This window comes from Mangifera indica, chromosome 7 (assembly GCF_011075055.1).
Source record: "Mangifera indica cultivar Alphonso chromosome 7, CATAS_Mindica_2.1, whole genome shotgun sequence".
Taxonomy (NCBI): domain Eukaryota; kingdom Viridiplantae; phylum Streptophyta; class Magnoliopsida; order Sapindales; family Anacardiaceae; genus Mangifera; species Mangifera indica.
In genome coordinates this window covers 9630494-9642758 of record NC_058143.1, presented here as the reverse complement: position 1 = coordinate 9642758, position 12265 = coordinate 9630494, and positions in this window count along the sequence as shown.

Below are 12265 nucleotides of genomic sequence, written 5' to 3'. Positions count from 1 at the left end.
AAACAAGGACACCAACACAATCAAGAACTCAAGAATTTGACGGAAACAAGGACACCAAAACACACTAAAAAAAAAACGAAAACAAAATCACCAAGAGAACGAAATCACGACAAATGAAGAAGAGAATTTCTACTCGAAATACAAGAAAAGATAGATACGGAACCTGATTTGACTTGGCTCTGATACCAACTGATGCGAACCTTGACGATTTGACACAAGACCCAACACTCAAAAAGATATTTTCCCAGGATTGAATCGGTTTCGTCACGTAATTAAACCTTGACCCGAATTGATATGGAATCGAATGAACCTTGGTATTGAGAATGGTGAACGCCACAAGACAAGCTTGATAAGTTCAAAGATTGTAAACTCAATAGTAAGCAATCTATTTGTGAAAAATCAGCCAAAAAGTTTTTATTCATCATGAAATGTTTTGTTTTTATAGTATAATGCCAACTTAACCCTAAACTACCCATGACCCAATGGACTTCCAGACTTCCCAAGCCCATTACCTAAGTAACTACCCAAAGCACTAATTAAATTAAAAAAAGATGTCACTTAGGCCCAATAAAGTCTAGCCTAATCACAAACAAGCTCAAAATCATAAAACTGAAAATCCTAAATTTGGGTAAACAAAAACTATGAAATACTGACTGAAATGACTCTATTTGGGCCTCCAAGTTGGGTGCAACTAGCAAAACTAGTTGTGGTTATAGAGCTCGAAACGAGTTTCACGTTGATATATTACAGGCCCCGTACCTCCTCCTAGATCAAAAGTTATGACCGTTCAAAGTTTGCTCGCACATAAGCTTAGGCCTGAATCAAGTTGATCTCTCTGTTGGCTCCTTCAAGCATCCAGTCGTCCTTGAGTGAGCTGATCTTAGTCTCCAAGTCCTCCACGAGTCCAACTAAGGCTTGTTGCATCTTCTTAGCTATGCTCCTCGTAATTGGCCCAATCGAAATATGTAGCGGATCTCCTTGATGGCTCGATGCTTCTACGTTGCCTCTATCAAAGTGTATTTGGAAAATTTGGAAGTAAGCATGCATAAAGTTAGCCATGTTTATTTATAGTTATAAAAATAACTATTTCATTCCTAAGAGAGGAAAATATAAGGAATGCAAATGTTTTGACCCTAACAAAGGCAAAACAAGTTATTTAGATGATTTGGGGGTGGCCGAGTATGTGGATGACGACATAGAACCTGATTAGAGTGATTTTGAGTTAACAATATCAAACGATGTATTTTCTTATTTTGGTCACCAAGTTCTGTGCAATATGGATTGGCCACTGAACTATGCGTAATATGGTTGTGAAAGCATTAGGACTAGTCTATGTGATTGTTTATATGACCTTGATACTCGTACAATTATTATATGTTGGTGCCTTAGCGTCTAAGATATTTGTGCAATATTGGGAAAGACCTGGGATCTTACTCCTCTTATGATAGGATATCTTTAACCTGAAACCTATCTAACTAGTGTACTAGGTGCACTTTCAATTTGAAGTATGAGACGTCTTATGTGTTCACTAAACATCTAGGACGTCAACATATTGTTAGGGTAGTCCCTAGAGCCAATTGTCACAATTAATGTTCAATGTAATATTTGAGATTTAATTAATAAAATAACATTTTTATTATTTATATTTTATTTAATGTTGATAATTATCTTAAGAATAATTGAACTATGATAATGGTATCAATGCTCAACAGTTGATAATGAGAACCCTATATGCACATTAGATGGTTGTTCTTAAAATGTTCGTAACTCTGATATTACCTTGATAAACAACACGAGTAATAATGATAAAGTTATCATAGTTTTGAACAACGTCATTGTAAAATGATGACGATTCTCATACGTCAAAGGTTTTTACTGACAATTTGGTACAACACATGAGTGTATATTGTAAATGTGTCTATCGGATTAACTTGCTAAGAGGATTTCATAGGGATAGTTGCTCTAATATTTGTGGAAAATATACTTTTAGTGAAGTAATCAATCTAGAAATAATCACCGTCTAACCCTAAAACATTAACCATTCACAAAACACATTTGTAAACTCATATAGTTAATATTCAACACATAGCCATATTTATCAATAAAATTCTAATACATTATCACCACATGATCATTAATAGATTTTAGTTCTTGAATAATTATAGAAATTAAAGGTAAAGCCCTACTTACCTCTTCTCAGGTTGTAAGCTAATCTTTGTGTGGCAAGGAAGTCCTTGAACAAACCTCTGATGGCTTCCTTTGGCTTTGACTTCCTATTGGCTCACTTACAATGCTCAATATTTTGAAAACCATGTGTGAATGTGAGCCTAACACATTTGAATTCATTTTTATTTTTATTGTAATTAGCAATACATAGACGTGTATTGTTCATACACGACTGTGTATGCCATTACATGAAAATGATAGTTTTCTAAATATCCATGAAATTGCTTCTTATCCAAAAATTCAAATATGCCAACGATGCACAACTGTATATTATTTATAGGTGGTTATGCATGCCTTCTAGACTCAAGCAAAATACGTAGATTGTTAGGGGAAAAGACCATTTTGCCCTTTGCCATAACACACATAGGTGTGTGGCAACCCTCACACGACTATGCATCACATATTTAAATATATCAATAATTAATCACACATGGATAAGAGCAAGGCCGAAAAGACTAAAACACCTTTAGACATACCTATGGGTGTTACATCAAAGTCTAAGGATATCCAACCTATGTTAAATTAGTTAAAACTGATAAATTAGATGTCAAATCCAAAAAAGACTAGTTTATGGGATATCTTAAATATTGTTTAAGATATTATTTCTACTTTTCAATTAATCAAAGAATTTTGATAGTAAAAAATACGTACTTATTAGAGAAAGATTCTTATAATAAGATGGTGTAAGAAGAAGAATTGAGGTTAAAGAAGAGTTTGAAGAGCCTTCAATTGAATAGACTAAGCTAGGAGAGACCTCTAAGTAGACCTCTACATATGATGTATCGACTCTAGTTTGAATTTGTTCTAGAATATCAAGACGTTTAAACAGATATGAATTTCTTTATGAGTAAGATTTCTAATCCTTCTTAGTAGGAGAAATAGATTATGGTGATGATGCTAGAAGTTATGAGGAAGCTATACTAGATACTGATTCAAGTAGATGGTTATAAGCTAGAAATTTTGAAATAAAATCTATACATGTTAATCAAATGTAAACACTTATTGATCCACCGAAAGAAACTATTGCTATAGGTTGTAAGTGGATCTTCAAGAAAATGATTGACAAGGATGGAAAGTTGGATACTTAAAAAGCTCGGTTGGTAGTAAAAGGTTACACTTAGAGATAAGGGTTGGATTATGAGAAGACCTTTTCACTCGTAGCCATGGTCAAATCCATTCTGATAATGCTAGCCATTACTACATACCATGATTATGAGATTTGGCAGATGATGTTAAGATAACGTTCCTGAAAGGATTCATTGAGGAAAATTTTTATGTAAAACAACCCATAGGTTTTGTATCCTCTATTGAAAGACATAAGGTGTATACGTTGTATTGATCCATTTATGGATTAAAGCAAACTTCAAGTAATTGAAACATCTGATTTGATAAAACAATCAAATCATTTGGTTTTATAAAGAATTTGGATGAACCTTGTGTTTACAAATAGGTTAAGGATCATGCGATCACATTTATCATACTGTATGTAAACGACATATTATTAACAGGTAATGATATTGGTATGATGAATGAGGTCAAGATCTGGTTATCTATAATCGTTTCAATGAAAGATTTGTTAAATATTACATATTCCTTGGAATTTGTATTCATAGAGATACAATGAAAAAGATAATTGGATTATCCTAAAAGTTGTACATAAAAAAATTGCTAAAAAAGTTTAACATGGAAAATTCAAAAAGAGGACTTTTGTCTTTCATTCATGGTTTTCACTTTCAAAAGATATGGGTACAAAAGCTGATGAAATGCGTCAGCTGATGCATAATATGGCTTATGCTTCAATTATAGGTGGACTAATGTACGTAATTGTAACACCCACAAGTAAACCCAAAGACATTTTAGACTTTTCCCTTGCATTTAATGAAGTTTATTAATGAGTTTTCAAGGGGATGCATACTTGTGTATGTTGGCATACACGATCGTGCATCATCAATAAGATTTGAATTTAAGATAAGATAATGATCATGACAAAACTGGATGATACCATGTTTGGGTGACACGACACACGCACGTGTACAGTGTTGTAAAGGGTATTAAGCTAATTTTCATTATTTTTATGCACCTAGTCGCACACCAAAGAAATAGAGTAAAGAGAGAGAAGGATTTTGGTTATTAAAGGAAGCCGCCGATTATTGGAAAGCACTGTAGCCATGTGAAGAAAATGTAACCTAGGGAAGTCAAGTAATTTGGTTAAACATCATCGTTTATAAGTTACATGAATTATGGTTATTAATCATGATCCCTCTGCATCTGTTGTGATGCCATGATGGTTGTTTTAATGATTATATTCACTTAGATGATGATAAATCCGTTTAAGAATTTACGTGAACTTGGTATACAAGATGTAAATGCATTTAATTATGAGAATGATGATGATGATGTGAAATTTCAAGCATGTATTTGTGTTTGTGGTTAAGAAAAGATGCTAAGATGCTTAGAAATGCCTTATGAATATTGATATGTGTATGGATTGTCGGCAATAGATTAAAAATACTTAGAATCAGTTGGTTTGTGATTTCTAGATTGTGATGCACAATAGTGTAGGGTACCTTACACATCCGTGTATCTTTTGTATAAAATAGAAAATTCCATAAGTTTTGGTGCATTCATCTGTAGAGAGCTATATGTGGCTGTGTGGTATGAGACACACGATCATGTGTGACTTTTTAAAAATAAACGTCATATTTAATTAGAGAAACAAAGGGTTGGAACTTTGGTACATACTTGTGTAGATACGAAGAATCAAGAAAAACCCTTTATAACCTAAGCTAAGTGTAAGAATGGGGAAGTGGAAAAGAAAGAGAATAAAAAACATTAGTGAGGAAAGATAAATGAGTTAGAGAAAGAAGAGGTGTTTGACTATGTAGAAGATGGTATAGACCTTGATTGAGTTAGATCCATATCAAAAATCAAGAAATTAAAGAAAGTGATACATATTTAGATAGCCACCAACTAAATGCAGAAGTGGTATGATATATGAAAACAATAAAGCTTAATGAGAGATAGATACCCATGAGATACATCATACACTCGGTGCCAAAATGTATTAACGACAAAACCCAGTTTAGTTCATGTGTGCATGGTAAAGGATGGTGGCTTTTTAGTTAGTTTCTTACATTATCAGTGGGATGCAACACAAACATACATGTGATAGAAGCCATACAAGGATTATTGTTAGATAGTAGTTTCATAGCTAGTATATGTGGTAAAAGAGAGATTATGATCATATTTTCTTATATGATTAGGGATCATAGTTAGCATGCCCAATAAGTCATAGGCATGTACGCATGGTACGATAGTTAGTAGACACGTGAAGTGTCATATGCTTTCACTAAGAAATCAAATATGTTAGGTTAGCTTAGGCTTTAGTAACTTTTGTGGATGATCTATGTTTAGGGTATGAAAGGGTGTTGAGTTGTGATCGCTTTGAAATTCACTAGTGGAATGCCATGTTTACTAGTTTTATGTATTATTCAAAGTGTTGAGAGGTCACCAAGTTATTCGGTGTTTTCACTCTCATGTTCCTTTTTATGGTTTTGCAAGTAGAGGTGAATAGCGGGGCATGTAGGGGAGTTCGTGAAACATATTATTAGAAAATTTGGTTCGATGGAATGTTTCTTCATCGTTGTTTAAGGGTTATGACACATTGCTAGATTTTTATCATAGTTGATAAGTTTCCAAACATGTTTTTCGAATCATTTGAAAAATGGCTTATGGTTACACCACAGTGAATGTAAAAGGTCATATTAATAAATTGAACTTTTAGAGAATAAAGATTAATTATCTAGGGATGGCTAGCACCTTCCCGTGGTTAATAATGATTACATCATATAAAATGTTATATGAGTATAAAATTACACTTTATGAGATAAAATTTGGGTGCCTAATGTGTATGTATAATATACATACATGATCATTGTTTAAATTGAGAATTTACAAGGGTCATGCAATAATTATTTAATTGTTAACTTAACACACCTATAAATTAGTATGGTTTTAGTTCATTTGAGCTAGATGAACTCATTTGTAACTAAAATTTTATCTCACTAAAAAGTTTTCTCTCCTTATCTCTCTATAATTCACCAATAGTCATTTTGCTTGGTTTGGTAGACTTCTTTGGATGTTGGACAAGTGTAAAGTTATCCTCTATCATCCTTTATCAAATATTCATGTTTGGAGTAGGTAAAAATCTAACCTTCTTTATTTATGTTTGCATTGTATTGATTCTTGCAACCTTGTCACATGAATGTTGTTTTTTCGTCATCTTCTTCACCATAATCTTTCCAATTTTGATGTTAATTTATGATGAGTTTTCGAGGTGCCATTAACCAGTAGCTCAATAAGATTCAAAACTTATAAAATCAAACAATCTTGAAAACTTTACTAGAATACCTATTTTGAACATATGATTCATGAACATGTTGTTAACAAATATAAGGTGCTAATAGAATTATATCTGTGTTAGACAATTCTTTCATTCTTTACATGTCTAGAAAAATACTATCTAACTTTTATGAGGTAGCACTTTTGTATCCACACAATGCGTGAACTCGAATGAAGGCTAATTCAATCACAAGACATTATTAGGGCTCTATGATTAAATATGTGTGTTTAGGGAAGAGAGGGGGCGTAACTATGGTTTAGAAAGATAAACACTAATCTTTTTCTCTTTCTCATGATTGCACATCTATTTATAATATTTAAATCCCTGAAATGATTAGCTTTTTAACAAAGAGCAGTTGTTCCTTTCCTTAGGGTGGTGCGTGGCTGACTGATACCATGCACGATCATGCATGGTCAAGGAAAAGTCAAATTAGGCTATTTCAACCCTATTGGACAAACCCAATCCATTTGTGATCTTACCCTTATTCCCAAGCACTAAGATTATCATCAAATAATCTATACTTTTGAGTTCAAATCAACTTCTATATTTAAGTGACCCATAAGCTTTCTATTAAGCCAGTTAGAGGAGTCAATTGGGTTAGGATTGTTGACTCAATAAGTCATTATGCTCTTATTTTGATGATAACAAACTAATATGTCCCTAAACATATTAACTAATGATTTTACTTGAGTGTGAGCTTAGATTGCAAGAATTTATCGAATGCACTTGAAGGAGTTTCAAGATGGAAATGAAAGACAAGGCTCAAGTGAAGAATTCTTGAAGATTTGAAGTAAAACTCAGGTTTAGGTAAACATGTTTGTAATTTGGAGTATTCGTTTTGATTAGAATATTTATTTGCATGAGATAGCTCACTTGAAAACTCATTTTCATATCTTTCACTTTTTGGGTTCAACTGTAATTTTTCAAACTTATTGGGTTAAGCCAATTTTTTCTACAAAGTTTATTAATTCATTTAAAATGATGAAGTTTTGTGAACTACATTTTCATATCTTAAAGTTGGTTTTGAAATAATTTTAAAAAATGGTTAAATTGTCACTTTTCAAAGTTTTAGGGGTCAAACTAATTTTTTAAAATTTAGGGGTAAAATGCAATAAAATTTGGTCGACCGAATTTGACTGATCGAATCAGCTTTCGAATTGTCTAGAAGCCACACATTTTGGCTTCCAGAAAATCAGTCAACCGAATTTTGGTTTGAATTCTCCAACGGCTAATGCCACGTAAGCTCCATAGAAGTGTTACATCACATCTGATCGATCGAATTGTGCATTTTCTGGAAAACTAAAATGGCTATTCTTTGTGCACAATGGTAACTTTCCTTATTTTCCCTTATATAAACCCAATCAAATTCATTTAAAAGAACTTTTGCCACCAAGAACTTTCACATATTTGAGAGCAAATTAGTTTTAAGCTATTCACTTGTAAATTATTTTCTCTAATCAAAACCCTTGCTCATACACTTTGTAATTTATTTGCAATGGGTTGTACTAAGCTTTAACTTTCATATACACTCTTTGAGAGAGATCATATTTCATTTCGTACTATAAAAAAGTGAGGTTCACTCTTGGAGAGATTACAAAATTTCTAGTGAGAGAAATTAAGCTTTAACATTTGTAAAGGTTAATAGCACCTTAGAAGCTATTTTGGTTGTGAAGAAATGCTTGGTTGAGGTTTTGGTCAACCAAGGATTAGTGGAATACTCCAAGGGAGAAAGTTTGGAGGAGTAGACGTAGGCCAAGTTGAGCCAAACCACTATATATCGCGTGTTTGATTTTCTCTTCCCTTAAACTCATACTTTATGTTATGTTATTTTGATTGTGTTGGTTATTTGAAATATTTTAGTTATTCTCATAAATTGGATTAAAAATAGGCAATATTTATTGATTTGAATAAATTGTTCTAATTCTCTAATTAGGTAAAGATTATTTTAATTTACTTAATTCACCCTCCTTTTTAGGTCATTCGATCCTACAATTGGTATCAGAGCTTGGTTGCTCATTCTCATAAACTTAACCGTTTAGAGCAATGGCCATGAACCTAGGAAAATCTCATACCGTTAGTGAAGGGCTTGCCCCTAATAGACCGCCATTGTTTGATGGCACCGAATATGCCCATTAGAAAAATTGTATGTCGATTTTCCTTCAAAGTGATTATGAATTGTGGGATGTAGTGCAAGATGAACCTTTTGTTCCTATGAAAGAAGTAGATGGAAATCAAGTGCCCAAAACTAGGGAAGAAATGACCCCTCAAGATAAGAAGAATATTGTCATTAATGCTAGAGCTATAAATGTGTTATATTGTGCATTAAATGAATATAACTTTAACAAGGTACAAGCTTGTACCTCGACTAAAGAAATTTTAGGAACTATTGATGATGTCAAATGAGGGGACTTCACAAGTCAAAGAGACTAAAATTAGCATGCTCACACAGTCAAACGAGTTATTTAAGATAAATGAAAATGAAACTATTAGTGACATGTTTGATAGATTTATTACTATTATGAATGAATTGAAAAATCTTGGTAAAGTTTATACTAACTAAGAAAATGTCAAGAAACTTCTTAGGTATTTGCCTCCCTCTTGGGATCTCAAAGTGACGGTAATCGAAGAAGCAAAAGATGTTAAGTCTACCTTTTGAAGAGCTTTTAGGTTCACTTCTCACTCATGAGCTTACTATGAAACAACGACAAATTGAAGAAGTGGAGAAGAAGAAAAAGAGTATCGTCTTCAAATCATCCATTAAAAAGAATGAAAAGTTCCTAGAAGAAGAAGAGGAGACATCAAATGATGAAGATGAAGACATTGCACTCTTAACTAGAAAGATTGGAAAACTTCTAAGGAATAGAAAGCTAAGAAGAAATGGAAACTTCATAAAAAAGGAGGCTTCTAAAGGTGAAAGGGGAGAAAGACAAAAGAGAGAACAAGTTGTGTGCTATGAATGTAAGAAGCCGGGACATATCAAATATGATTGTCCTCTCCTCAAAATTGGTAGATAGAAAAAGAAAGCAATGAAGGCTACGTGGGATGATAACGATGAAAGTGAATCCGAAAAAGAGGATAATGAAGTAGCCAACATGTGTTTCATGGCAATTACGAATAATGAGGTAATTAACTCTAACTCATCTAATACTTGTGATGATTTAGATGACATAGATGATGAGATAGATGAAAACCCCTCATATGAAGAGTTATATGATACACTTGAAGAGATGAATGAAAAGCTTGCTCTTTGCATGTCTAAAAATGCAACCCTTAAAAAGCAAAATTTTAACTTGGAAAAGGAAAATGAGTCCTTAAAGAAAGAAAATGAAACTCTTAACCAAAAAATCTGTAAGCTTAAAGGCAAAGAAAAGGAAGAAAGCAAGTGTTCCATTTTTGAAAAAGAAAAACAAAAGTTTGAAAATGATCTTTACATAGCTAAAAAGGAAAAAGAAATTATAGAAAATGAAATTGAAGTTTTAAAAAGGGGAGCAAAGGATTTAAGTGAAATAGTTTTAAAATTTAAAAATGGAAAAAATATTTTTAATAAAATGTTTGGTGTATAAAAGAGAGTCTTAAACAAAAGGGGACTTGGTTATAAACCTTTTATCAAGGCAAAATACTTAAAAAATTATTTTGTTAAAGCCTCAACTTCAAGTGAATCAAATATAACTTGCAATTATTGTGGAAATAAAGGTCATATCTCATCATCTTGCCCAATTCAAAAGAAACATCATATGGGCACTAAGAAAGTGTGGGTTCCTAAGGGAACAAAAACTAACCATCAAGGACCCAACATGATTTGGATACCTAAGACAAATTCTTGAATCTCCCATTGTGTTTAGCAACCGAAAAACAAAAGGAAGAAAAGCAAATGATTCATCGATAGTGCTTGCTCAAGACACATGACCGGAGATATTTCACTTTTCTCGATAATAAGCAAGAAAGATAGAGGACATGTCACCTTTGGAGACAATACGAAGGGTAAAATTATTGACATTGGAGATATTGGTAACAACTCTCATATTATCATTGAAAATATTCTTTTGGTAGATAGTCTTAAGCATAATCTCCTTAGCATTAGTCAACTATGTGATAAAGGATTTAAGTCATTTTTGAGCCAAATAGTTGCATTATAGAAAAAATGAATGATGGAAAAACAAGTTGTATAGGAAATAGAGATGGAAATATTTACACTATAGATGCAGAAAATGCATCTCATGAAAATCTATGTTTCTCCATATTACATGAAAATAGTTGGTTATGGCATAAAAGATTAGGTCATGCTAGCATGGACTTGATTTAAAAAATCTCCAAGAAAGAGCTTGTAAAAGGTCTTCCGAAAATAGATTTTGTTAAAGATAAAATTCGTGATGCATGTCAATTTGGTAAACAAACAAAAAATTCTTTTAAAAGTAAAACTCATATTTTTACATCTAGACCTTTACAACTTCTTTATATTGATCTTTTTGGTCCTTCAAGAACCGCAAGCCTAAGTGGAAAACATTATGCTTTTGTTATTATTGATGATTTTTCAAGATTCATTTGGATACTTTTTCTTGCATCAAAAGATGAAGCCCTTCATGCATTTTCAAAATTTGTCAAGAAAATACAAAAAGAAAAAGAAATGCATATTTCTTCCATTAGAAGTGATCATGGGGGAGAATTTGAAAATCATTTATTCGAAAAATTTTGTGATGAGCATGGTATTGAACATCAATTCTCTTGTCCTAGAACTCCCCAACAAAATGGTGTTATTGAAAGAAATAATAGGATAATTCAAGAGATGACTAGAACCATGTTAAACGAAAAAACTTTACCTAAATATTTTTGGGCAGAAGCCGTAAACACTGCATGTTATGTTCTAAATCGTGTTTTAATAAAACCATCTTTAGATAAAACTCCATATGAACTTTGGAAAAACGAAAAACCAAATATTGGTTATTTTAAAGTTTTTGGATGCAAATGCTTTATTTTGAATACAAAAGAAAACTTAGGAAAATTTGATTCAAAATCGAACATTGACATTTTTCTTGGATATTCATCATCTAGCAAAACATATAGAGTGTTTAACAAAAGGACATTAGTAGTTGAGGAATCTGTGCATGTCATTTTTGATGAATCTAATCCTTCAACTAGTATACAAGTTGATATTGATGATTATCTAGTTAAAAATGGAGACCAAACGGAAATTAATGATTCAGCAAATGATGATAAGGATGAAGCAAAACAAGAGCTAAAACATGAAGAAGATAAAGATAAAGATCTTCCTAAGGCTTGGAGGTATGCAAATGCTCATCCTAAAGAATTAATTATTGGTGAGGAAAATCAAGGTGTTAAAACTAGATCATCCTTTAATCTTTGTAATAATTTAGCATTTCTTTCACAATTTGAACCAAAAACATTTCATGATGCATTAAATGATGAATTTTGGATTTTAGCCATGCAAGAGAAACTAAATCAATTCGAAAGAAATAATGTTTGGGAACTAGTCCCTTGTCCAAATCATCAATCCGTTATTGGCACAAAATAGATTTTAGAAACAAAATGGATGAGTCCGGAGTGGTTGTTAGAAATAAAGCTAGATTAGTGACTCAAGGTTACAACCAAGAAGAGGGAATATATTTTGAAGAAACTTTT